This window comes from Hypanus sabinus, chromosome 3 (assembly GCF_030144855.1).
Source record: "Hypanus sabinus isolate sHypSab1 chromosome 3, sHypSab1.hap1, whole genome shotgun sequence".
Lineage (NCBI taxonomy): Eukaryota > Metazoa > Chordata > Chondrichthyes > Myliobatiformes > Dasyatidae > Hypanus > Hypanus sabinus.
Window position 1 is genome coordinate 177,577,379 of NC_082708.1, and position 24,750 is coordinate 177,602,128.

General features: G+C 41.6%; 1 long non-coding RNA gene across 1 annotated transcript; it reads right to left on the reverse strand.

Annotated features, from left to right (window-relative positions):
- Positions 1-5,490: 5,490 nt before the first annotated feature.
- On the reverse strand, positions 5,491-23,340 carry LOC132390890 (uncharacterized). Its single transcript, XR_009511044.1, has 4 exons — positions 23,055-23,340; positions 21,140-21,285; positions 12,723-12,765; positions 5,491-5,969 (listed from the first exon to the last, which is right to left on the reverse strand). It is a non-coding gene; the product is annotated as an uncharacterized LOC132390890 (long non-coding RNA).
- Positions 23,341-24,750: the final 1,410 nt, after the last annotated feature.

The following is a 24,750-nucleotide window of genomic DNA, read 5'->3' on the forward strand; positions in this document are numbered from 1 at the left end:
TACTTTTCAATGATTCCATGACTCTATTCTTTATGTCTCCATTTTCCCAAATGCCCTGCTATCTCAGGTAGAAAACTCCTTTACATTATATCTGAGAACATCAGGGCAATTCTCTCTAGGTGCTGGTTATACCTAAATAGTCCTCTCTAAAATTTGATGGTGTGAACACTATCACACTGCTGTTTGAGTGAGTTAAGATGTACAAATGGATTCTATACACTGCAGCAGTGGCTGGACATTCCTTGTATTTCACTAGTAATATGGAATATCTTTATGCTGTGAATGAAGGCAGGCATGTCCCTCACTTGCTTGTGTGTTCTCAATCCTGCCTGCCTCCAGACTGCACAGGTAGGTCCTGTACCAGAAGTTCTCCCAGCAAGCTGAAGTTAAAATGGTCTGCTCTTCAAAAAGATGTCATCAGAGATGACAGCTGCCACCAAGCTCAAAAATATGTTGCCAGTTAAAATTGGTGTTGGATCCTGACGCTTTAGTGATCCAAAGGTTCTTTGGAAGTTAAGAAAGAGGCATAAAACTGACTGCTTATGATTGCTTTTATTAAGTAGTACAAGAACAGAAAACAGACAAGAAAGAGGAGCCAAGAGAGAAAAAGAAAAGGCGAAGAAAAAAGCAGTCGTGGTCATCTCAAAGTTCAAGTCCAAAGTTGATAGTATATTTTATATCAAGGTACATATGTCACCATATACAACCCTGAAATTAATTTACTTGTGGCATACTCAAAAAATCCAATAACCATAATAGAATCAATGGAAGTCCGCACTAGCCGGGCAGACAACCAGTGTGCTAAAGTCAACAAGATGTGCAAATACAAAAAGAAAGAAAAAATATATAATAATAATAAAAAATGAGCAATAAGTATTGAGAACATGAAGGGATTCCATAGGCTGTTGGAACAGTTTGGTGATGGGGTGAGTTAAATTGAGTGAAGTTATCCCCTCTGGTTCAGGAGCCTAATGACTAAGGGTTGATAACTATTCCTGAACCTAGTGGTGTGAAACCTGAGGCTTCTTCAGCTTCTTCCTGATGGCAGCAGCAAGAAGAGAGCATGTCCCGAGTAGTTGGGGTGGGGGAATTCCTGTGTTAACACTCTGTGTAGATGGGCTTCATCTGTGATGGATCTACTGTTTTTCAGGATTTTCTGAAGGACTGGAAGGGCCTATTCCACACTGCATCTAAATAGATAGATAGATAGACAGAACAAACCATTAGGGATAGGAGGGTTGGGTCATTCGACCCATTGAGTTTGATCCAGCACTCCATTGTATCAGATTTATTCTTTCATTCAACCCTGTTCTCCTGTATTCTCTCTGTAACCCTTGACACCTGATTAATCAAGAACCAATCAAACACTGCCTTAGCGACTTGACCTGCATAGCAGCATGTGGCAATGAATTCCAGAGATTCACCACTCTGTGGCTAAAAAAACTTTTTCTTACCTCATCTTATCTTTTCTCTTAAAGTGGATGTCCCTTGTTTTCTGAAGCTGTACCCTCTGGTCCTAGACTCTCTCACTATAGAAAACATTCTCTCCACATTAACACGTACAAACAAGCTGGATGAAATCAGCAGGTCGGGCAGCATCCTTGGAAAAGAACAGTCAGTGTTTTGGGCCGAGACCCTTCGTCAGGACATCCAGCTTGTTTATATGTGTTGATTTCTGTTCAAGGGAACTGGTGTTTCCATACTGGGTTGTGATCCTGCCACCACACATCTATCAAAGTTTGTCAAAGCTTTAGATGTCATGCCAAATCTTCATCAACTCCTAATGAAGTAGAGATGCAGCCGTGCTTTCATCACACCAGGCCCAGAGCAAGGCTTCTGAGATAATAACATTAAGGAATTTAAAATTGCTCTGACTCAGACTAGAGATAACAGAACTTCCAGTTATAACGAATAACCAGATTCACATGTGACACCTGCTACTGAAAACTAAGAAGCTTCTAGAAAAATACAGAAGCAACTGTACAGTAATTGCTGGAAAAATTACTGAATGTGTGCATAGGTGATTATATAAAAATACAAGCAAGCATAGGAAAGATAAATTACAAGAAAAATACCAGGAAAATGATAACTACACCTCAATCCAATATGGGCAACTATGTTTTAAAACACTAACTATGTGAAGTCTTTTGTTACAGCACAGTAAGTTACCTGTCACTTTTCTTTATCCTTTTAGAAACATCCCTCTCTCTACCCTTCCTGCAGCCCTACAATCTCCTTTATCTCCTCTGCAGTTCTGACCAGGTCTCTGACCTGAAGCAATAACTGTTTCTTTACCCACAGACGCAGCCTGACCTGCTGAGTATTTCCAGCTTTTTCTGTTTTTATTTTAGCATGCATGCACTGTTATAAGAATTAAGCTCCATCGTGTATTGCAGTTAATTCTTTGTCACACCCCCACTCTCTGTAGAAAAGATGCAGAAGCTTTAAAGAAGGCTGAAGAAGAGCTTCGCCAGCACATTGTCTGGCTTGAAGTGTATCAGCTACAAGAAGAGGTCGACAAACTTGGACAGTTGTTTCTGGAGCGTCGGTGACTGTAGGGCGATGTGATAGAAGCATAAAAAATTGTCATGGGCATAGATAGATCAGTTAGATAGAGTCTTTGTCTCAGAGTGGAAATGTCAAATGGCAGAGGGAAGAGCTTTAAGGTGAGAGGGAGAAAGTTCAAAGGAGATATGATTAAAGGATCTAGTGCTTACTCAGTATATGACAAATAAACTCAGGCTTTCAGCCAGTAAGAGGTATCGATTTTAACCAATGTTTCGATGACAAACTCTACCATCTTCTTCAGGGATGATGCCTGGTGGTATATAGATCCCCATTGTACGTGGGTCAAAGATGACCTGGGACTCCGGACTGCTAGTGCTTACAGGATTTCCTGTGAATGCAGAGCAGCATATATCGGCCAGATGGGATGCACAGTGGAAATCCACATCAAGGAGCACAGGTGGTGTGTCTGTTTGGGTTACCTGGAGAAATCAGGGGTAGCAGAGCATTGCATTTGTAATGACCATAGGATTGACTTTGATGGCACAAAACTACTGTACTGCACTAATAGTTTTTGGACCACGTGGAGAAGGAAGCCATTGAAATAAAACTAGAGGAAAAGAATTTTAACAAAGACAAAGGTCTCACTCTAAGAACTGGAATTTGATTGTAAACAAGGTGGGCCAGCAGAAACTTAATTGGATGAGGACTAACCAATCAAGAGTGACGGACGACGGGGCTATTTTTCCCACCAGACTAGACATGCCCAGGCATCATCCCTGATGAAGATGGCAGAGATTGATATTGAAACTTCGGTTAAAATTGATCTCTGTACCTGGCTGGAAGCCTGAGAAGAGTTTTTTTGGGATATGTTATGCTTTTTTTTATACAGATAATTAAAAGGAAACCAGACAAAAAAGAAATCAATGCGTTGTGTATTTGAAATTCCAGAATGCCTTATGTAAGATGGTGGAAAGCCTTACGTAAGATGGTGGACAGGAAGTTGTACACCACATTACATCTCATGGGACTGGAAGAACATGTTGGAGAGTATCAAGACAATGTAACAGTAATCGAAAGAAAGCAGAGAGTAGAAATCAATGGACTAAAGTGATGTGAGCAATCAGAGGCTGCATGGATTGGTCTGAATGAGAGGACCAGGTGTAATTATACCCAAGGTTGCAGGTAAAATAAGGTGGGGAGGAGGATATAGAAAGGTTTCAGGGTACATACTGTAGGAGCAAACCGAGACATCACACTGAGTTGGTACTTGAAATAATGGGTGATTTATTTAAAAATTATGCACACAAGGACAGCATTCCAAGCTGATCTAATTAAGCATGAATTTGGTACAGCTTTTACTTTCTTAGCTGATGACAGCAAAACTTTAATTTTGATAACAGAATGGTGGTGACTGGAAAACTTAATTAGAAACAGGCTGGGTCCTGATTACACAATAGAATGATTATCCACAGGTTTAACAGTAATTCCAATTTTCTATTGCAACAATAGGTGCATGTTGTAACACAATTGGTGAAGTTCCTGAAATTGGGGTGACATTTCTGTTGCATTCCATGTCTTGACTTCTATGTTTCTATATAATCTTTGTCATTACATTACCACAATCCATACATATCTCAATTTACTAATTACTAAACTCACTATTCTTTCCCCTACAACACATACACAGTCTAAGTGAATGTGGTGTATGGTGGATGGAATAGAAAGAGGAAAAATTTGAGATCATATGATTAGTTGAAGATAGTGAAAGATTGACACGTGTTGGCTTTCCAATGACCAGGAGACCTGCGTGATTCATGGGCAACTGATACGGTGTCAGAGACAAAATTCAATTATGACCTCAAGCACAGTCTTCCGATGACCGCAAAAGGCTCCCTTGGGTTCTCCCATGACCTAAGTCCAGGTTGAGAGGTTAACTGGCAACTGTAGATGATTGGTAGATTAGGGGGTGAGGGATGAGGGGAGAGCCATACATCCCCTGGTCTACCTGGTCTACACCAACCAAGATCCTTTTCTACACCAATCTCAATTGCTTGCCCTTGGGTCCATGTCACAGACTATCCTTCCCATCCATGTACCTGTCCAAGTGGCTTTCAAATGCTGTTAATTTAACTGCTTCAATTGCTTTCTCTGGTAGTTCATTCCATATATTCACCTCTCTCTGGGTGATAAAGATGACTCTCAGTTTCATAGTAAATCTCTCCCGTCACCCTAGTTCTCGAGTTCTTCATTCCCGGAGCATAGGGGTGGGAAAAGACTGTGTGTTTTCATTGTGTCTATGTTCCTCATATTTATAGAAGTGATTTATACAGCTCCGTAAATCACCTCTCATTCTCTTACACTCCAATGAATAAAATAAAAAAAACTTGCTCAATCTTTCGCCATAACTCGGTCCCTTGAGACCCAGCAACGTCCTCATAAATCTCCTCTTCAGAGGCATCAGTAGCACTTGATGAGAATGAGGAGAGAATTTAAAAAATATATAATTGGCATGGCTGGGTTGTTGTTGATTGGAACAGATCTGGTAGCCAATGGACTTCTTTTTTGTGATGCATCTCTCTAAGTAGGAGGGGACTGAGCTTCAATCATTATGATGGGTTGAGTGGTTTCTTTCTGCACTGTAATTTCTTTTCTCCTATAATGAGACACCAGAGTAACACACACACACACACACACACACACACACACACACACACACACACACGCACGCACGCACACACCCCCCCCCCCCCACACACATACACACACAATCACGTAGTATCTTTGCAAAGGAATAAATAGTGAAATTTCAGGCCTAGATCTTTCATTAGGACACGGGCTGAAATGGAGACTGTTCATTCCTCTCCATTGATGCTGCCTGACCTGCTGAGTTCCTCCAGTGTTTTGTGCGTGTTACTCTGGATTTCCAGCATCTGCAAAATCTCTTGTGTTTATGATCAGAATCACCTTATTGCCAGGATGTGATTGTGGTTTGGTGCCAAGCATAAAACTCAGGACAATACCATAACAGACAAGACAATAGCAACTAACAATTTACAAACAATAGTGCAAACAGCCACAAGCAATCAACAATTAGCAGAATGGTCACATACGCAAATGCCAATAAAACATATGAACAGACTCACCCCATTAATTCTCAACAGAACAAGGAGAGCAAGAAAGACCATTTAACAGATGCTGTGCTGGGACAGTTGGGGTATTACTCCTGAGTGAGTTTTGTTGTGAAGTTGCATAGCTACAGGAAGGAAGCTTTGCGGATGGTGTGCTGTCCTGGTGGTGATGGACTTGTAGCACCTCTCTGAAGGCAATTTGGTGAATAGGTGACTGCTAGGGTGGGTGGAGTCTGAAGCAAATTTTTCAGCTGTTTTCTTTGCACTGCTGATGAACAGGACTTTCGATGTCAGTCAACGATCTTCTCTGCGGGGTGGAATTCTTGCTGCAGCCTGGACTTGCACAGGAAGGAAGTAGCAGGAAACCAAACAATGATAAAAGTGGTCACAACACTCTCATTAATGGCTGCATAGAATTTCATGAGGATATGCCCTGAAATGTTAGTTTTCCTAAACTGGTGTACGAAGAACAACCTTTGTTGGAATTTCCTAGTGATGGGTGTAATGTACTTGTCCCACTTCAATGTATTGGTAATGGTGGTCATTTGGAATTTGATAATGGTAGTGAGATAATGTGACACCATGGGTAATCTCCCTCTTCACCATCAACCCACAGCTCATATTGTTACACAAAAGCCAAAATGAACCTTTCCATCTTAGAAATTCTTTTTGGATTAGAATGAGTAATCCCACGTGCCCCCTGTGTTCATAGAGAGGAAAAATAAGGTTATTTTAATTAAATTGGCACCTTGTGTTGTTCCTGTTTGCATCTGATAGGATTCTCCAGGAAGTGATATTGGATGTGCGAAAGGATCTTGTGAGAGGTTGATGTCGAGTGAATAGAAGGTAGCTTAAGCCTTATTAGAGCTAAAATTTACAGTCCAGTTTGACAGCATAGTGTGATTTGGGAATTGAAGTTGCATTGTGTTCATCTTGAAAAGACAATGCAACCCAATTATGGAAAGGACAATGGCTTTATTTTTCCAATGTTCTTCATTTTGGATCCTAGTAATATTGTTGGGCCTTGGCTTTATGCTTATATCTTATACACTAGCAAACCATTTTTTACCCCTGGAAGTTTCACTATGAAAAACCTAACATGTCCATCCACATGTATTTTGTTTGGAACAGAACCCTTTAGAATATAGAATAGTGTAGCACAGGGTTGGGCCATTCAGCCCATGACATCTGTACTGGCCATGATGCCATATTAAGCTAATCCAATCTGAGATCTGTAATGGTAGTTAATACTGTTATGCCTATGCCACTCACTTAGCTACTCCCACATGGGAGGAGTTCTCACACTGTACAAGCAGAGTTATCAATAAAGTTGAGTTGAGAATCCTGCACGCTGGTGTCCTGGTGTGCTCTGCTCTATCCCTCAAAAACACACACAACAAGAATGAGGATTATTATCAATGAAAAATGTTGTGGAATTTTTTGTTATGTCGTGAAATCTGTCTAGATATGATCCATTTCCCTACATTCTTTACATGTTCATGTGCCTGTATAAATACTATTGCACCTGTTATCACCTCTCCCCTTGGAAGTGCATTGCAGGCACCTACCATTCTTTGTGTAGAACACTTAACTTGTAAGTCTTCTTCAAAATTTCCTCCCCTCACCTTAAAACTTTTCTGATTGGCTGATATTTCCACCCTGGAAATAAGCCTCTGATCATCTGCCTTACAAGACCATAGGCCATAAGACATAGGAGCAGAGTTATGCCATTTGGTCCATCAAGTTTGCAGCACCATTTCATTATGGGGTGATTTATTAACCCTCTCACCCCCATTCACCTGCCTGCAATCCTTGATGCCTTTACAAATCAAGAACCTATCAACCTCTTTTTTCAAATATACCCAACGATTTAGTCTCCACAGCCATCTGTGGCAATGAATTCCAGAAATTTGCAGCCCTCTGCCTAAAGAAATTCCTCCTCATCTGAATGGATGTCCCTCTACTCTGAGGCTATGTCCTCTGGTCCTAGACTCCTCCACAATAGGAAACACCCTCTCCACATCCACTCTATCTAGACCTTTCAATATTTGTGAGATTTCCTCCTCATTCTTCTAAACACCAGGGAGTTCAGGTCCAGAGCCTGAAATACTCCTCATACTTATAAGTAATGTTCATTGTAAGTTCACAGGAATGGCTTTGGGATCAGAGAGGGGAATTCGGCATCAGGTTGGGATTCAGTTACAGGGATGTTAGAGAGTTAGAGGTTAGATTACTGTTTAGGGACGGGGTTTGGAAGAGTTAGAGGTCAGAATCGAGTGTAGGCCTCAGCTCCTTGCTCTTTGTTTGAAGGCTAGCAGCGTAGATGGGTGACAAAGGACATCTGTGGATGTCAGGCTATCACAGGCTGGTGTGGCCTGGGATCAGATGTCCATGCGATCTGAAGGAACAGGAGTCTGGAGGTTGGGGCCTCACCATTGTCTAGTCTGGGCTCGATTCTGAAGGTCAGAGTCCAAAGGTCCATGGGAAGTTCAAATAGCTGAAACCTGGAGACTGGAGGCCTATCCTGGAGCTGGAGGGCTGTCCGTGTGGGTAGGTGGGAGTAAAGGGTTTGATTTGCTCTTATTGTTTCATTGCTTGTTGTGTTTGGTTTTGTTTTGCCGAACATTGTGGGCATGCCATGTTGGTGACAGAACTGGTGGCGACACTTTCAGGCTGCCCCAGCACATCCTGGTTGTTAAGGCAAATGACACATTTATTTCATTATACATGTGATAAATAAATCTGAATCTGAATCTGAATCTAAATCTCAATTGGAATTTGAATCTGAATCAGGATTTGAATCTGAATCTCTATGATTAGTAATCCATCCACCATCCTAATCATTCACCCTCTCTTTGAGTGATCTCTGTGCATTTCAGCTATAAAATATGCTACAATTCTTCCCCTCTACCAACAACTCCTCAGGAGATACTCTGAAGTACCTCCCAATCCCATAACTTCTTACTCTCTATTAACCATTCCTCAGTTCTCATAAAGTAAAAGGACTGAGGGAATTTGGGAATCAGGGAAATGATCCCCTAGAAGTCAATCACACTAAAATTGGTGGAATAATGGACATTGAAGAAGATTAACAAGAATTACAATGGCCGTAATGTTACAATGGAGGTACAATGACAATTGTGTTTATGATTTCTGTTTAAGATTTACAATGTGATACCCATCCTGTTCATTTTCTCTTCTCACCTCTTGTACAGAAGATAAAAAAGCTTGAAAGTACATTCCACCAGGTTCAAGAATGTTGAATGAACTCTTGTACAATAAAATAGGCTTAGACCTCAGACCCTACCTTGTTATGGCCATACTCCTCACTTTGTGCCTAACAGCCTTCATTCTGAGGCATAGGCTTTTAAAGATGTTCTCAATGCTGGAGAGTCTGGTGCACATGATGGAGCTGTCTGAGTTTACACTTGTAAACCTCTCACTGGGCTCATATACAAACTTGGCTCTTAGCCAACTCAGCTAACAGCCTCGTGAATCAGCCGTGAGAAGACTACCGTTCATAAACAATGTACGTCTAGGGTTGGTATGACCTGGGGTTCAACCACACAGGAAGCGTATGGTCATGCACTTTGGTAGAAGAAATGAAAAGGTTGACTATTTTCAAAATGGAGAGAAAATATGAATAGGGAGGCCCAAAGGGACATGGGAGTCCTTGTGCAGGATTCCCTAAAGGTTATTCTGCAGGTTGATTCTATGGTGAGGAAGGCAAATGCGTTGATAGTGCTCATTTCAAGAGGGCTAGAATACAAAAGCAAGGATGTAACGTTGATTCAAAGGCAACACGAATGAATCTGCAGATGCTGGAAATAAATACAAAACACAAAATGCTGGCAGAATTCAGCAGGCCAAACAGCGTCTATGGGAGGAGGTAGTGACGATGTTTCCGGCCAAAACCCTTCGTCAGGAGGGTTCAACTAGAGATCAGTCCATTAGAAACTCCTGATGAAGGGTTTCGGGCCGAAACATTGTCACTACCTCCTCTCATAGATGCTGTTTGGCCTGCTGAGTTCTGCCAACATTTTGTGTTTTGGATGTAACGTTGATGCTTTATAAAGCACTGGTGGGGCCTCAGCTGGAGTATTGTGAGCAGCTTTAGACCCCCTATCTTAGAAAGGTTGTGATGAAACTGGAGAGGGTTCAAAGGAGGCTCACGAAAACAATTCCAGGCTTGTATGGCTTGTTATATTAAGAGCGTCTGATGGCTCTGGACTTGTACTCACTAGAATTTGGAAGAATGAGGGGTGACTTCATTGAAACCTATCGAATGGTGAAAGGCCTTGATAGGGTAGATGTGGAGAGGATGTTTCTTATGGTGGGAGAGTCCGAGGGGTGTCCTTTTAGAATGGAGATGAGGAGAAACTTTTTTAGCCAGAGAGTGGCGAATCTGTGGAATTCTTTGCCACAGGCAGCTGTGGAGGCCAAGTCATTATGTATATTTAAGACAGAGATTGGTAGATTCTTGTTTGGTCAGGGCATGAAGGGATATGGGGAGAAGGCAGGAGATTGGGGCTGAGAGGAAAATTGGATCAGCCATGATGAAATGGGAGAGCAGACTCGATGGGCAAAATGGCCTAATTCTGCTCCTATATCTTATGGTCTTATAGGAATGTTGGTATGTGCTAATTAATGGTACCCCGATTTGAGTGAATGCTATGTAAATACTGTTCATACACCATTATCATTTGGCAAAAAATAACAGAATGTACATTGCATAAGATTATAATGCAAGTAAATTTACTAATTTCAGCTTTATTAAACAGTTTTTAAGAGAAAGAATGGAAAGAAACGAAAAAGAAGAAAAAGACCCATTACAATCAAACTAGTCTAAATGTGCACATGCCTTTGGAGCTCATATTGTCCAAACTCTGTGTGTAACTGTTACTCACAGCACTGAATTCTCATCATCTATCACCGGTAGAACTTCCCATCTTGGACTTCTTCATCTCACGAAGCACCCCTTGCAAACGCGTCTTCCCATCAGATCGAATCTTACTGCCATCTCCCCAAATTCTCTCTTCTCTACATCTCTCACTAAAAGACCACAGACCCCTCCAGTGTCCGCCACAGATTTCTTTCTGCCCAGCTGTCTCTAGAGCGTTCTGCTAATTCCACCATCCTGATTGGCTGACACACATTCCTAAGCTGAATATCACAGCCCTTTATCTTTAGCTGAAACAAAAACAGTCTACCAGCAGGAGATACTGCTTTTACTGAAAGCTACTAAATGAAATACCCCACAGCACTGGCAGCAGAAATTTTAACCAAGGCATTACATTCTCCTCCCACTAAAAATAGTCATGTCCTCATGACTTTGCAACTTATTAAACCAGTTTTAATAACACAGTAGTCAAATAAAGTTGGTGGTTTGAGGACCCGACCCTCAATCCATTTGTAAATGGCAGTAACACATCTCACTATTGGGATTAACGCAACACTGTTTCCCTGGTGCGTCATATGCCAAACTACCTGAGCGTTTCCTGACTCTCTGAGACCTTCTTATCTCACCTTCGGCTTCTTCAGCCTCATGCACTCCTGGGGACCTTTCCTGTCGACTTGGGGATGCCTCCCCCATCCATTACTCATGCCTTCTTACAACTCAGGTCCCCTTTTCACCTGACTGAGTTTCATCCCCAATTACATTGGAGCCCAACTGCCCTTCACTGTCTTGCACTGCATTCACCTGTCCACCGCTAGCCCCACCCCCTTCTACATCTGAATCAGAGGTGGGCAATTTCAGGAATCGCTTCATCAGTTCTTGGAGAGTTTGCAAGAGGTAACGTATACTACATCCCCATATCCTCATTCTCTGAGTCTGTTCAGTATTTAGTGCTTTTCTCCTTTTCAGATCTTTCTGCTGATGGCTTTTCTGTTCATCTCCTTCTGCACAGAGTTCTTTCTTTTCTTTTTAAATCTTTTTATTAGTTTTAAACAAACAAATGAAACATGAATACAAAATGTTTGAGAGTACATAATTAATAGTTTAAATAGACATTCAGATATATAATAATAAAAATATATAACCTCTCAAACTCAGAACATTAATGAACAAATAAGTAAAAAAAGAAAAAAAAAGAAAAACCCCCAAAAAAAGAGAGAAAAAAAAACACTAACCAACATGGGCCATTGAATAATATTAAGTACATATACATTAGTGCCAATAACTCCGAACCTCCATCCAATTAATTAAGGATAATATAAGTAAGGTTTAGGAAAAGACAATTCAACTCATATGAAAATGTTGAATAAAAGGTCTCCAAGTTTCTTCAAATTTAACTGAAGGATCAAAAACCACACTTCTAATTTTTTCTAAACTCAAACAAGAAATGGTTTGGGAAAACCACTGAAATACAGTTGGAGGATTAATTTCTTTCCAATTCAATAAAATAGATCTTCTAGCCATTAATGTAACAAATGCAATCATTCGTCGAGATGAAGAGGATAAACGATTATTATCCGTCATTGGTAAACCGAAAATTGCAGTAAGAGGATGCGGTTGAACATTAATATTTAAAACTCTTGAAATAATACTGAAAATATCTTTCCAATAATTTTGTAAACAAGGGCAAGACCAGAACATATGAGTCAATGAAGCAACATCAGAATGACATCTATCACAGGTTGAGTTAAGATGAGAATAAAATCGAGCCAGTTTATCCTTAGACATATGAGCTCAATGGACAACCTTAAATTGTATTAGGGCATGTTTAGCACAGATAGAGGATGAATTTACCAATAATAAAAATTTTTCCCATTGCTCAGTAGATATAGGACAATGCAACTCTTCTTGCCATTCCTTCTTAATTTTTTCTGATACATCTAACTGTAAATTCATGATCATCTTATAAATGATGGCTACTAAACCCTTTTGATAAAGATTAAGGGCTAAAATTCTATCTGTAATGTCCAATGGACATTCTTTCGAAAAAGACTGTAACTCATTATACAAAAAATTTCTAACTTGCAAATATCTAAAAAAATGCATTTTAGGTCAATTATATTTATTAGATAGCTGTTCAAAGGACATAATGTTATCATCCAGAAACAGATCACGAAAACATGTTATACCTTTTGTTTTCCATAAAAGAAAAGCTTGATCCATAGATGAAGGCTGAAAAAAATAATGAGATATTATAGGACATGATAAAATAAATTTATTCAAACCAAAAAATTTACGAAATTGAAACCAAATTCGTAATGTATATCTGACTATAGGATTAGTTATCTGTTTATTCAATTTGAATAAAGAAAAAGGAAGTGAAGATCCTAAGATTGAAATCAGTGAAAAATCTTGCACAGATTTACATTCCAAATTTACCCATTGTGGGCAAGTAGCTATAGCCCAGTCTTGTGTCCAGAATATTAAATACCGTATATTGACTGCCCAATAGTAAAATCTTAAGTTTGGTAAAGCCAAGCTGCCCTCCTTCTTAGGCTTTTGTAAATATTTTTTACCCAATCTAGGATTTTTGTTCTGCCACAAGTAAGAAGATATTTTAGAGTCAATAGTATCAAAAAAAGCTTTAGGAATAAAAATTGGTAATGCTTGAAATAAATATAAGAATTTAGGTAGTATCATCATCTTAATAGCATTAACTCTACCAACCAATGACAAAGATACACCTATCTTGAGACCATCTTGAGACCTCCCCTGCACAGAGTTCTATTGGGTGTAGGTTCCATATCAGGCTCTGGGTTAACACGCACCTCCTGCCCTAGGGGTAAAAGGTAATTCTGATGGCAATTTTGTCAGGGCTATTTCCATCTTCTGGCTTCACCCGGAAAGCTGGCACATTCGGCATCCAGCTCTCCACTACGTAAGGCGAAAACAACCAGTGGTCAGCCAACTTATGCTTCCCTGCTAGCCATAAATTTCTTATTAAAACTCTGCCTCCAGGCATCAGCTGAAAGAACCTAATCTTTTGATCATATCTCCTCTTGTTTCCTTGATTTTGCTTCGTGGCAGAGACTGCTGTAGCTCATAAGCCTTTTGCAATTCTTTCCTCATGTCAGACACATACTGAGATACGTCTTCTGTGGTGAGTCATCACTGCCAGCTCCAAAACAGAGATCTACTGGCAACCTCTCTTCACACCCAGACATCAAATAGTATGGCGAGTATCTGATAGTTTCATTCTGTGTACGGTTGTAGCAGTGTGCCAAATGCCCAAAATGCTGACTCCATTTGTTATTTTTGCTGATTTTCAGGGCTCTAAGCATATCTAACGATGTCCAGTTGAATCTTTCAGGCTGGGGATCACCCTGAGGACAATACGGCGAGGTCCTTGACTTCTCAACTCCAAGCATACTCAGTAACTCATGTATGAGCCGACTCTCAAAATCCCGTCCCTGATCACTGTGTATTCTTGTCGGGAGGCCATAATGAACAAAATGCCTTTTCCCATAACACTTGGGGAACTGTGGATGCCCTCTGACCCTTTGTGGGGAGGGCTTGATCATATCTGCTGTAGTGATCAGTGATAAGCAAAACATTTGCAGCATTGCTGGAATCAGGCTCTGTGGAAAAGAAATCCATAAACTGTAAATCAAGTGGACCTGCACTCTGTAAATAAGGTAATGGAGCAGCTCTCATAGGCAGCATCTTCCTCTGAATACATCGAATGCTCGACTTACAGTACTCTTCAGCCTCAGGCTTCATTCAGGGCCAATAGAAATTATCGTTGGTCTTCCAAAACCCCAAATATCCTGAATCATCATGAAGTGACTTCAACAGAATCCTCTGATGCTTCTCAGGCAAACCCAACTGGGAATGCCGAGACCTGCCTGGAGGAGACATGACCCCGTATAAAACCTGGTTCCTCAACTCCAGTTTGTCCCATTCTCTCATAAGTAGGGGTATGATAGGGTGTTTAGTCTTCTCAGCCTGGGCCATATTCCCTTTGGTAACAGATGACCAAAAGGCTTCTATACAAGGGTCGTCTTACTGGGCTGCTGCCGGTCCCGCAGGACTCCAGGCAAGGAACTGCTTTGTATCCAGAGCGGTCAGGTTGCAATATGCTTGTGGAATGGCACAACCAAATGATCCACAGCTCTAGCATGCCATGGCCTTGCCTCTGCTATCCCCACTGTGGAAAATTGGCACATCGCTTTAACACCAGAGGCAGGAACACCCTCCCACTCTCTGTCCATTTCCAGCACCTCATGCAAACATCATGGCAACAATTCCATTTCAATGTTCCGGCTACCAGGCCAATATATCAGGCTGAAATCATAAGCAAACAACACCGCCAACCAGCAAAGACCTGCGGCATCCAACTTCACCAAGGTCAGGATATAAGTCAATGGATTGTTGTCAGTCCTCATCTCAAACTTGGCACCATATAAATAATCATCTAACTAATCCACCACAGCCCATTCCGATGCCTGAAATTCCAATTTGTGCGTAGGATGGTTTCGCTCAGAGGGTGACAGATTCTGGCTGATGAAAGCAACAGGTCTGAACACTTCGTCCTGGTCCTGATAGAGAGCACTCCCTAAGCCCTCACAGCTGGCATCGGTATGCAGTACGTACGGCAGCTAGGGATTTGCAGGGGCCAACACTGGAGCTTTAGTCAACAGCTCTTTCAGTAGGGCTTCTTCACATTTTACATCTCATCTTTCCCTGAAAGTCTTCAAAGTGCTAAGATAAACTTTACTTTCATTCTCCTCCCTTTCTTCCCCAAGGGAGGGTAACCATACAGAAGCTGGTTCAAACAGAGGCTTACTTTGAAGTAGTCCTTCGCAACTCTCTGGTAGTACTCAGGGAGTCCAGGGAATGAGCATAGGGCACTCATATTCTTAGGGCTTGGCCATGTGGTCACCACCTCTATCTTAGACAGATCTTCAGTCACTCCACCTTGTGAGACTAAGTGCCCAACATAGTTGACTGATATCTTACAGGACTGGCACCGCTCCACCGACAGTTTTAAATCTTCAGCTTTCAGGCTGTCTAGCAACTTGATTAGCCTCATCTCATGCTCCTCCAGTATAGACTCAAACATTATGAGTTCATCCAAGTACACCGGTACCTCAAGCAAGTTCATGTCCCCAACAGTCTGCTCTGTGAAATTAGCCCATGCTCCTGATATGTCCTGGGACGTTCTTTCAAACTGGAAGAATCCAAGTGGACATATAAATGCCATCTTCGCTTTGTCAGCTTCGCTCATGAGTATCTCCTTAGATCCAATACACGGAACTCAGGCAAACCAGAAGCATGGAACATTATATTGGTAAGGGACTGTGCATTGGTTCAGAGGCCGATAGTCAGCACACATCTGTACCTTCCCATTCTTCTTCCTCTCTACTTCCATGGCTGACTCAGTGATAATTCCATCTTCCTTCAGTTTCAGCAAATGCTGCCAAACAGCTTCTAGATCCACTGGTGCGAACTGTTGAGACCTTTCTCTGAAAGGCGTGTCCACTGTCAATTGGATAGTGTGGCAAGTGCCCTTGGAGCAGCCCACATCAAACTCATCAGTAGAAAAGACATCTTCAAGCTTCAAAGTCTTCTCCGTTAGTCTTCTTTTCCTTTCCTCGGGTACCGAGGAGTCACCGAGGAATGACTTTGCTGTAAACTCTCCCAATCCAGGAGACTGTCTCACTCCCAGTTCTCTCACAGGAAAGCTAGACATTATGGTCACTGGAAAAAAGATCGGAATCTCACGTCTGTGGGAGAGCTCTCTCTTCAAGGTGTTCCTAACAATCACTGTCATCCTGTTTACATGTACAGCTGAAGATTCCTGCAGCTCAGCTCTCAGCAGCGTCCCAGCAGGTAAGAATCTGCAGGTTTTTTCTTGTTTGCTAAGTGTAAATCTTCTTCGTGATCCTCCAGAGCGTTCACCAGGAGGGCTTCAGCTTCAGGCATTCTGGGGAATTTGGGGTCTCCTGTCACTCTAGTGACTGTCCCAGGGCATAACACGATGGGTTTGGACTGGATGTGGCACACAGTTCCTCGTTTATGCTCATCAGGTACAGAGGAGATGTCAGGGGTAAGTTTTTTACTCAGAGAGTGGTGAGTGTGTGGAATGGGCTGCCAGCAACAGTAGTGGAGGCAGATACAATCATGCACTTTGGTAGAAGAAATGAAAGGGTTAACTATTTTCTAAAAAGAGAGAAAATACAAAAAAAAACCTGACATGCAAAGGGACTTGGGAGTCTTTGTATAGGATACCCTGAAGGCTAGTTTTCAGTTTGAGTCTGTGGTGAGGAAGGTAAATGCAATGTTAACGGTCATTTCAAGAGTATTAAAGAATATTCAAGAGACTAGAATATTAAATAAGGATGTAAAGCACTGGTGAGGCCTCACTTGGAGTATTGTGAGCAGTTTTGGTCCTCATCTTAGAAAGGATGTGCTGAAATTGGAGAGGGTCCAAAGGAGGTTCACGAGAATGATTCCAGGATTGAAAAGCTCGTCATATGAATAGTGTTTGATGGCTCTGGGCCGAGATTCACCAGAATTCGGAAGAATGAAGAATGACCAAATTGAAACCTATTCAATGTTGAAAGGCCTTAATAGAGTGGATGTGGAGAGGACGTTTCCTATAGTGGAGCGTCTAAGAGTAGAGAATACAACCTCAGAATAGAAGGGCACCCTTTCAGAATGGAGATGAGGAGGAATTTCTTTAGCCAGAGAGCGGCTAATCTGTGGAATTCTTTGCAACAGGCAGCTGTGGAAGCCAAGTCTATATGCATATTTAAGGCAGAGGTTTATAGATTCTTGTCTGGTCAGGCATGAAGTGATATGGGGAGAAGGCAGGAGATTGGAACTGAGAGGGAAATGGATCAGCCACGATGAAATGGAAAAACAACCTCAATGGGCCAAATGGCCTAATTCTGCTCCTATATCTGATGGTTTTATGATCGTATGGTCACTCCCACTCATCCAGTAACTGAGATGTCTGCTCCACACAAGTTTCATATTCTTCCTCCCATCAGGGGTGGGCTTGACCCCAAAGAACACTCTCAGTCTGTGATAACTTTGACTCTCTGCCGGTACACGTCGGCATTTAGCAACCAATGATCTAATAGCCAAAACCAGCTCAGAATTTCCATCAATTGCTGAAGGTCCTATTAGACCTTTCACATCAGACATCTCCTTCCCCTCACTTTGCAAAAATGAGAACAACTTGTCTTTAAAGTCTTCACCCTCAGCTATATGCCCCCTTTCTCTAAAAATATACTTACTGCCCATATCCCCACATTTTCATGTGTATCTATCCTATAAGGCAGTATAACTTCAGTAATGCCACTCCTAGCCTGGGCTAATACGACATGCTTACCCACCAATTGATCAACCCGCTGTTCAATCAGTGTAACTTTTCCCAATACATTTGCAGAACTCAGCACTCTAAGTAGCACTTCATCAGGATGTCAAGTATCCACCCCACTCAGAACACAAGCATTATTTGTTATCTCTTTGAATTTAACCAAACTTTAATCCCTGCAGCATCCATAATGAAGTATCTTAATCACTTTCCCCAAAACTATTGAAAGGATGCAGAGGAGATTTACAAAGGTGTCGCCTGGACTGGGGAGAATGCCCTATAAGAATAGGTTGAGTGAACTTGGCCTTTTCTTCTTGGAGTGATGGAGAATGAGAGATGAGCTGACAGAGGTGTATAAGATGATGAGAGCATTGATCATGTGGATAGTCAGAGGCTTTTTCCCAGGGCTAAAATGGCTAACATGAGAGGGCACAGTTTTAAGGTGCTTGGAAGTAGGTACAGAGGGGATGTCAGGGGTAAGTTTTTCACACAGAGAGTGGTGAGTGCATGGAATGGGCAACAGTTGTGGAGGTGGATACGATAGGGTCTTTTAAAAGACTCCTGGATAGGTACATGGAGTTTAGAAAAATAGAGGACTATGGTTAATCCTAGTGATTTCTAAAGGAAGGACATGTTCGGCACAGGGCCAAAGGGCCTGTATCGTGCTGTAGGTTTTCTGTGTTTCTATGACACTAGTTTAAACACAGGCTTAAACACACAAATCGCTTAAGCAATCCTAGAACAGCAGTCAAACAGCATTGGAAATCTTCAGAGGAAATAAACGTAATCGTCTCACTGGGTCGGCAACAAACTTGGCTGATCAGCCAGCTTTGCTAACAGCTTTGTGACTCAGAGCTGAGAAGGCCACTTCATAAGCAATATACATCTGGGGTCAGTATGATTTGGGGTTCAACCAGACAGGATTTGAGTGAATGCTGTGTTTAGTAAATACTATCCATATACAATTATTGGTTCTGCAAGAAATAACAGATTGTACATCGCCTAAGATTATAATGAAAGTATATCTACTAATTTCAACTTTATCAAACAATTATTAAGTGAAAAGAGAAAAGAAAAGGAAGAAGAAAACAATAATAGGGCCCATTACACATTTGTTGGAACTTGTATCTTCCAAAAGCTGTATATAACCATTATTCATGGTGCTGAATTCTCATCACACGGAAACAGGCCATTTCGGCCCTCCTAATCTATGCCGAACGCTTACTCTCACCTAGTCCCACCGACCTGCATTCAGCCCATTACCCTCCATTCCTTTCCTGTCCATATACCTATCTAATTTCACTTTAAATGACAATATCAAACCTGCCTCTATCACTTCTACTGGAAGCTCGTTCCACACAGCTACTACTCTCTGAGTAAAGAAGTTCCCCCTTGTGTTACCCCTAAATTTTTGCCCCTTAACTCTCAACTCATGTCCTCTTGTTTGAATCTCCCCTACTCCAATCACCAGTAGAGCTTCCCATCTTGGACTCTTTCATCTTGTGAAGCACTCCTTGCAATGGCATCTTCCCATCACATTGAATCCCACGGCCATCTCACTCAATCTTCTCTTCTCCGCGTCTCCTGTCAAAAGTGTCTCTCACAAATCTCTCTCCATCCAGCTCTCTCCAGGACCTTCTCCCAATTCCACCATCCTGATTCGCTGACACAACAGTCCTAAGTGGAACATCTTAGTCCCTTATCTTTAGCTGAAACCAAATCATTCTACCAGCAGGGCACGCTGCTTTTAAAAATGAAATACCCCACAGCATTAGCAGCAGAAATCTTAACCAGGGCATTACACACTATGCTGCAGCTTTTTCCAATCCTGTACAGTGGCCCCTCCATACCAGCTGGTAATGAACCACCAGTTAGATTGCTCTCTGTGGTACGTATGTAGAAATTTGCTAGTCTTTGGTTACATACCAAATCTTCTCAAACTCCTAGTGAAAGGTAACCACTGTCATGCCTTGTTTGTAATTCATGAATATGTCGGGCTGAGGATAGATCTTCAGAGATGTTGACATACAGGAACTTGAAACTGCTCACCCTTTCCACAACTGATCCCTCGAGGAGGACTAGTATGTGTTCCCTTGACTTACCCTTTCTGAAGTCCAAATTAATTACTTCATCTTATTGATGATGAGTGCAAGTCCTGATGAAGGGTTTCAGCCAGAAACATCCACTGTTTATTCCTTTCCACAGCTGATGTTGAACTGCTGAGTTCCTCCAGCATTTTGTGTGTGTTATTCTATATGATCAATTTGTTTGAATTTTTCAAAGTGGTTAGAACATGTATTGTTGACAGCTGCATTGATGATGTTCTTGAAAAGGACCACGACCTTGTCGTTGGTTTTGAAGGCTCACATGCCTCAATGACCTGGACAGCTTTGTTGGTTCGAGTCAGGGCTTTATCCATTTTGCTCTTGGGAGGGTCACGCATGCCCAAACAGGTCAAAGGATAGAGGCCAGACTAAGAATTCAGGGGTTCAGCTCCGTGTTAACAAACCTGAGTGGTAAAACTAAACTTATGGAAACAGCAATGAAGATTCCTTCTGCATCTGAGTACAAAGGCATTCCTGAAAGAAGTCCTGAACTCTACCAGAGATGGAGGACCTTCACTGCTGCCCTAAATGCCAGCTGTGTAATGGGCAGTAAGTAACTGTTGATGATGTATTTACATGGAGTTTAGGAAGGCCTCTGACAATTTTCCATGTCAGAATTACAGGTCTGGCATCCAGTGAATGCTCAAGAAGAGGTAGTATTTGTTCTTCAAATGTTCCTTCATCCATCTCCCTTCCCCATTTTCATTCTGTTCCTCTCCACTTTGACAGGAAAAAAGAGAAGGATGATGCTGTGACCGAAAAAGAAAGTTTAGCAAGTTTGAGTTTATTGTCCTCTGAACTTATGCTGTGGGAAATTCTTCAAGGCGAGACGCAGCTTGAGAAAAATACACAACAAAATACCCATTCATCTTCTCTCAAGGCTGCAGGTTCTGTAGGTATCTTTGTGTGATTGGAATTAATAATAGGGTGGATAATTTTATTGCAGCTGCTAATAACTAGAGAAACTTGGTAACACCTTTACTTTTAATTTGCCAGGAGCAGAACTCAGAACACAAATTAATCCTCAGACAGATGTTTGTTAATCAGGAAAGAGGAGGGGAGAGATTTAGATGCAAGGTTTGGATAATGAAAGGATGAAGTTTGCTGTGAGCTGTACCTGTTTGATGCTTTGTGGTGGCTTATGCTTATTTCGGTTTCACCTGCTGTTCAGCACAAGGTTTTCTCTCCATCAAAGCCAGCTGAAGGTCACAGGAACACATGCGATTGTGAGTTGGAAGGCTCTGTCTGAAAGGATGGTGGCAGCTGAATAAGGAGATAGGGACAAGAGAAGGTTATCCAATCTCTTGAGTATATTCTGCAACAAAACGGTGACTAACCTGTGACCAGACTTCATACATGCTTGTGTACAATCAGTCCATCTCAGATTGGACATTGATGACTAGTCAAACAATGACCTGGGATTGTTGCACCCACACAATTATACTTTGCAGACAGAATGTCTGGGTGAGTCACCACCCAGTGATAAAGGTGGAGGTGGTGATATGGTGAAATATAGGTGGGAGAGAACAACCACATCATTCCTTCTAGACTCCAATGAGTTTTTTTATGAGGCTCAAACTATTAAGGACTAAGAAACAGTCTGGTTGTTAGAGACATTCACAGTGGGCCATTTATTGGGTACTCCTGTACAACTGCTCGTTAATGCAAATCTCCATCAACCAATGATGTGGCTGCAACTCAACGCATAAAAGGACTCGGGCATGTTCAAGCCGTTCAGACCATGGTATCAGAATGGGGAAGAAATTTGACCTAAGTGACTTTGACAATGGAATGATTGTTGGTGCCAGGTAGAGGTGATTCCCGTATTTCAGAAACTGCTGATCTCCCGGGATTTTCACTCACAACAGTCTCTAAAGTTTACAGGGAATGGTGCAAAAGACAAACAAAAAAACAAAAAAAAATGACATCCATTGAGTGGCAGCTGTATGGGTGAAAAGTCGGGTTAATGAGAGAGGTCAGAAGAGATCGGCCAGGCTGCTTCACAGCTGACAGGAAGGTGACAGTAACTCAACTAACCACGCGTTACAAAAGTGGTGAGCAGAAAATCTTCTCTAAGACCTAAGGTGTTGAACCTTGTAGTGGATGAGCTTCAGCTGCAGAAGACTATGAACATACACTCTGTGGCCACTTTATTGAGTACCTCCTTTGAACCCAAAGGGTGAGTGTACTTCTCACAAAGGAGGTTGTTGCTATTGAACATCAGTCCCCTGTTGTGGGGGAACAGATTCGAGGGTGTGGTAAGTGGGACAGAAGACACATTATGAGTAAGCACATTAACCATTTATTGACAGATAAACAGTAAAACATTTGACCAAACATGGGTTAAGAATGAAAGATGAAATGCTTAAGGGGAAATTTCTTCATTCAGAGGCTTATGAGAGTGTGGAACAAACTACCAGTGTAAGTGATCCATGTGAGCTCGATTTCAACGTTTAAAGAAGTTTGGATAGGTACATAATGGAAATAGGCTGTTCAAATGGTTTGACATAGACTAGATGGGCTGAAGGGCCTGCATCTTTACTGTACTTTTCTATGACTCTACTCATCTAAACCACCCTAAGTTACAAAAACTATGACACTAGACATTCAGTAATACTTTAAGCTCAACAGCTACTTCATCAAGTCCGTACAAAACTAAACATTAAATAAACAGGTACTCAGCTAAGTGTGTGCATGAGCTCTTCCACAGTGCCCAGAAAAAGTATTCACCAACTGCCCACCCATCCCTTGGAAGTTTTCATGTTTCATTCTTTTACAACATTGAATCACAGTGGATTTAATTTCACTTTTTTGCCAGTGATTGACAGAAAAAGACACTTCTGCGTCAAAGTGAAAACAGACCTCTACAAAAGTGACCCAAATTAATTACAAATATAAAATGCAAAACAATTGATTGCAGAAATATTCACCTCCTTTGATAAGACACACCAAACATCACTCGTGCAGCCAATTGGTTTTAATAGTCACATAATTAGTTAAATGGAGATCACCTGTGTGCAGTCAAGACATACCCGAATCTGGAAGGTCCAACTGCTGGTGAGTCAGTCCTGGTAAAAATTACATCATGAAGGCAAAAGAATGCTTCCAGCAACTCTGCAAAAGTTTATTAAAAAGCACAAGTCAGGAGATGGATACAAGAAAATTTCCAAGTTACCGAATATCCTTTAGAGTACAGTTAAGTCAATCATCAAGAGATGGAAAGAATATGGTACAGCTGTAAATCTGCCTGGAGCAGGCCATCCTCAAAAACTGAGTGACCGTGCAAGAAAAGAACTTGTGAGGGAGGTCAACAGGAGATCTATGACAATTCTGGAAGAGTTACAAACTTCAGTGGCTGAGGAGGGAGAGACTGCACATACAACAACTGTTGCCCGGGTGATTCACTAGTCGCAGCTTTAGGGGGAGTGGCAAAGAGAAAGCCACTGTTTGGGGAAAAAAACTCACATGAAACCTCGGCTAGAGTTTGCCGGAAAGCAAGAGTGGGAGACTCTGAAATCAGCTGGAAAAAGGTTCTATAGTCTGATAAAACCAAAATTGAGCTTTTTGGCCATCAGACTAAACAGTAGGGAGAAAATTTGTTTTCCAGCAAGACAATGACCCCAAGCATAAAGCCAAAGCTACACAGGAATAACTTAAAAACCACAAAGTTAATGTTCTGGAACGGCCAAGTCAGAGTCCAGACTTCAATCCAATTGAGAATTTGTGGCTGGACTTGACAAGGGCTGTTCACTCACAATCCCATGCACAGCTTGAGCAGTTTTGTAAAGAAGACCGGGGAAAAGTTGCATTGTCTGGGTGTGCAAAGTTGATAGAGACCTATCCACACAGACTCAAGGCTGTGATTGCTGCCAAAGGTGCTTCTACTAAATACTGACTTGAATGGGCTAAGTAATTATGCAAACAATTATTTGTGTTTAATAATTGTAATAAATTTAGACCAATTTGTAGAAATTTGTTTTCACTTTGACACGAAGAAGTCTTTTTTGTTGATCAGTGTGTAAAAAAAACTAAGGCCAAATTAAATGCATTGTGATTTAATGTTATAAAACAATAAAGCATGAAAACTTCCAGGGAGTGGGGTTGAATACTCTTTATAGGCACTGTATATCTGTAGTACACTTTCTCATCAGTTCTTCAGCACTCTTTGAAGTCTTAGTGTGAAGATGAGCCCTAGCAACGAGACAGAACCTTCTGCATGTGCTATTCTTGTACCTCTGAAGTGCCCAGAAACAGAAGCCAGTGTTGTGGCACAAAATTCAACCAATGGGAAAGAACTGCTGCATCTTTCAAACAGGCCAATCAAAGACCAGCCTGGTAGAAGCAGCTTTCGACTGACAAGTAAGCTAAACTCGTACCCCCTCCCCCCCTACCAGCTGTAGGACATCACAGAGCAGGACAACACAGGAACAGCCCTATAGCCCATGTCTAGCTGAACTAACTGAAGCAGTGATGTCTAGTTACACTAATTTCTTCTGCTAGCATGTTGTCCATATCCCTTATTCACTGTATATCCATGTGCCTCTCTAAGAGAGTCTCAAACCCCCCTCTATCTGATCTGATTCCACCATCATTCCTGCCAGTGTAATCCTCTCATCCACCACAATCTGTGTATTAAATAAATAAATAACTTTCCCCACACATTTCCTTGTACTTTTCCCCTCTTGCCTCAAATACATGCCCACCAGTACTAGACATTTTGACCCTGGG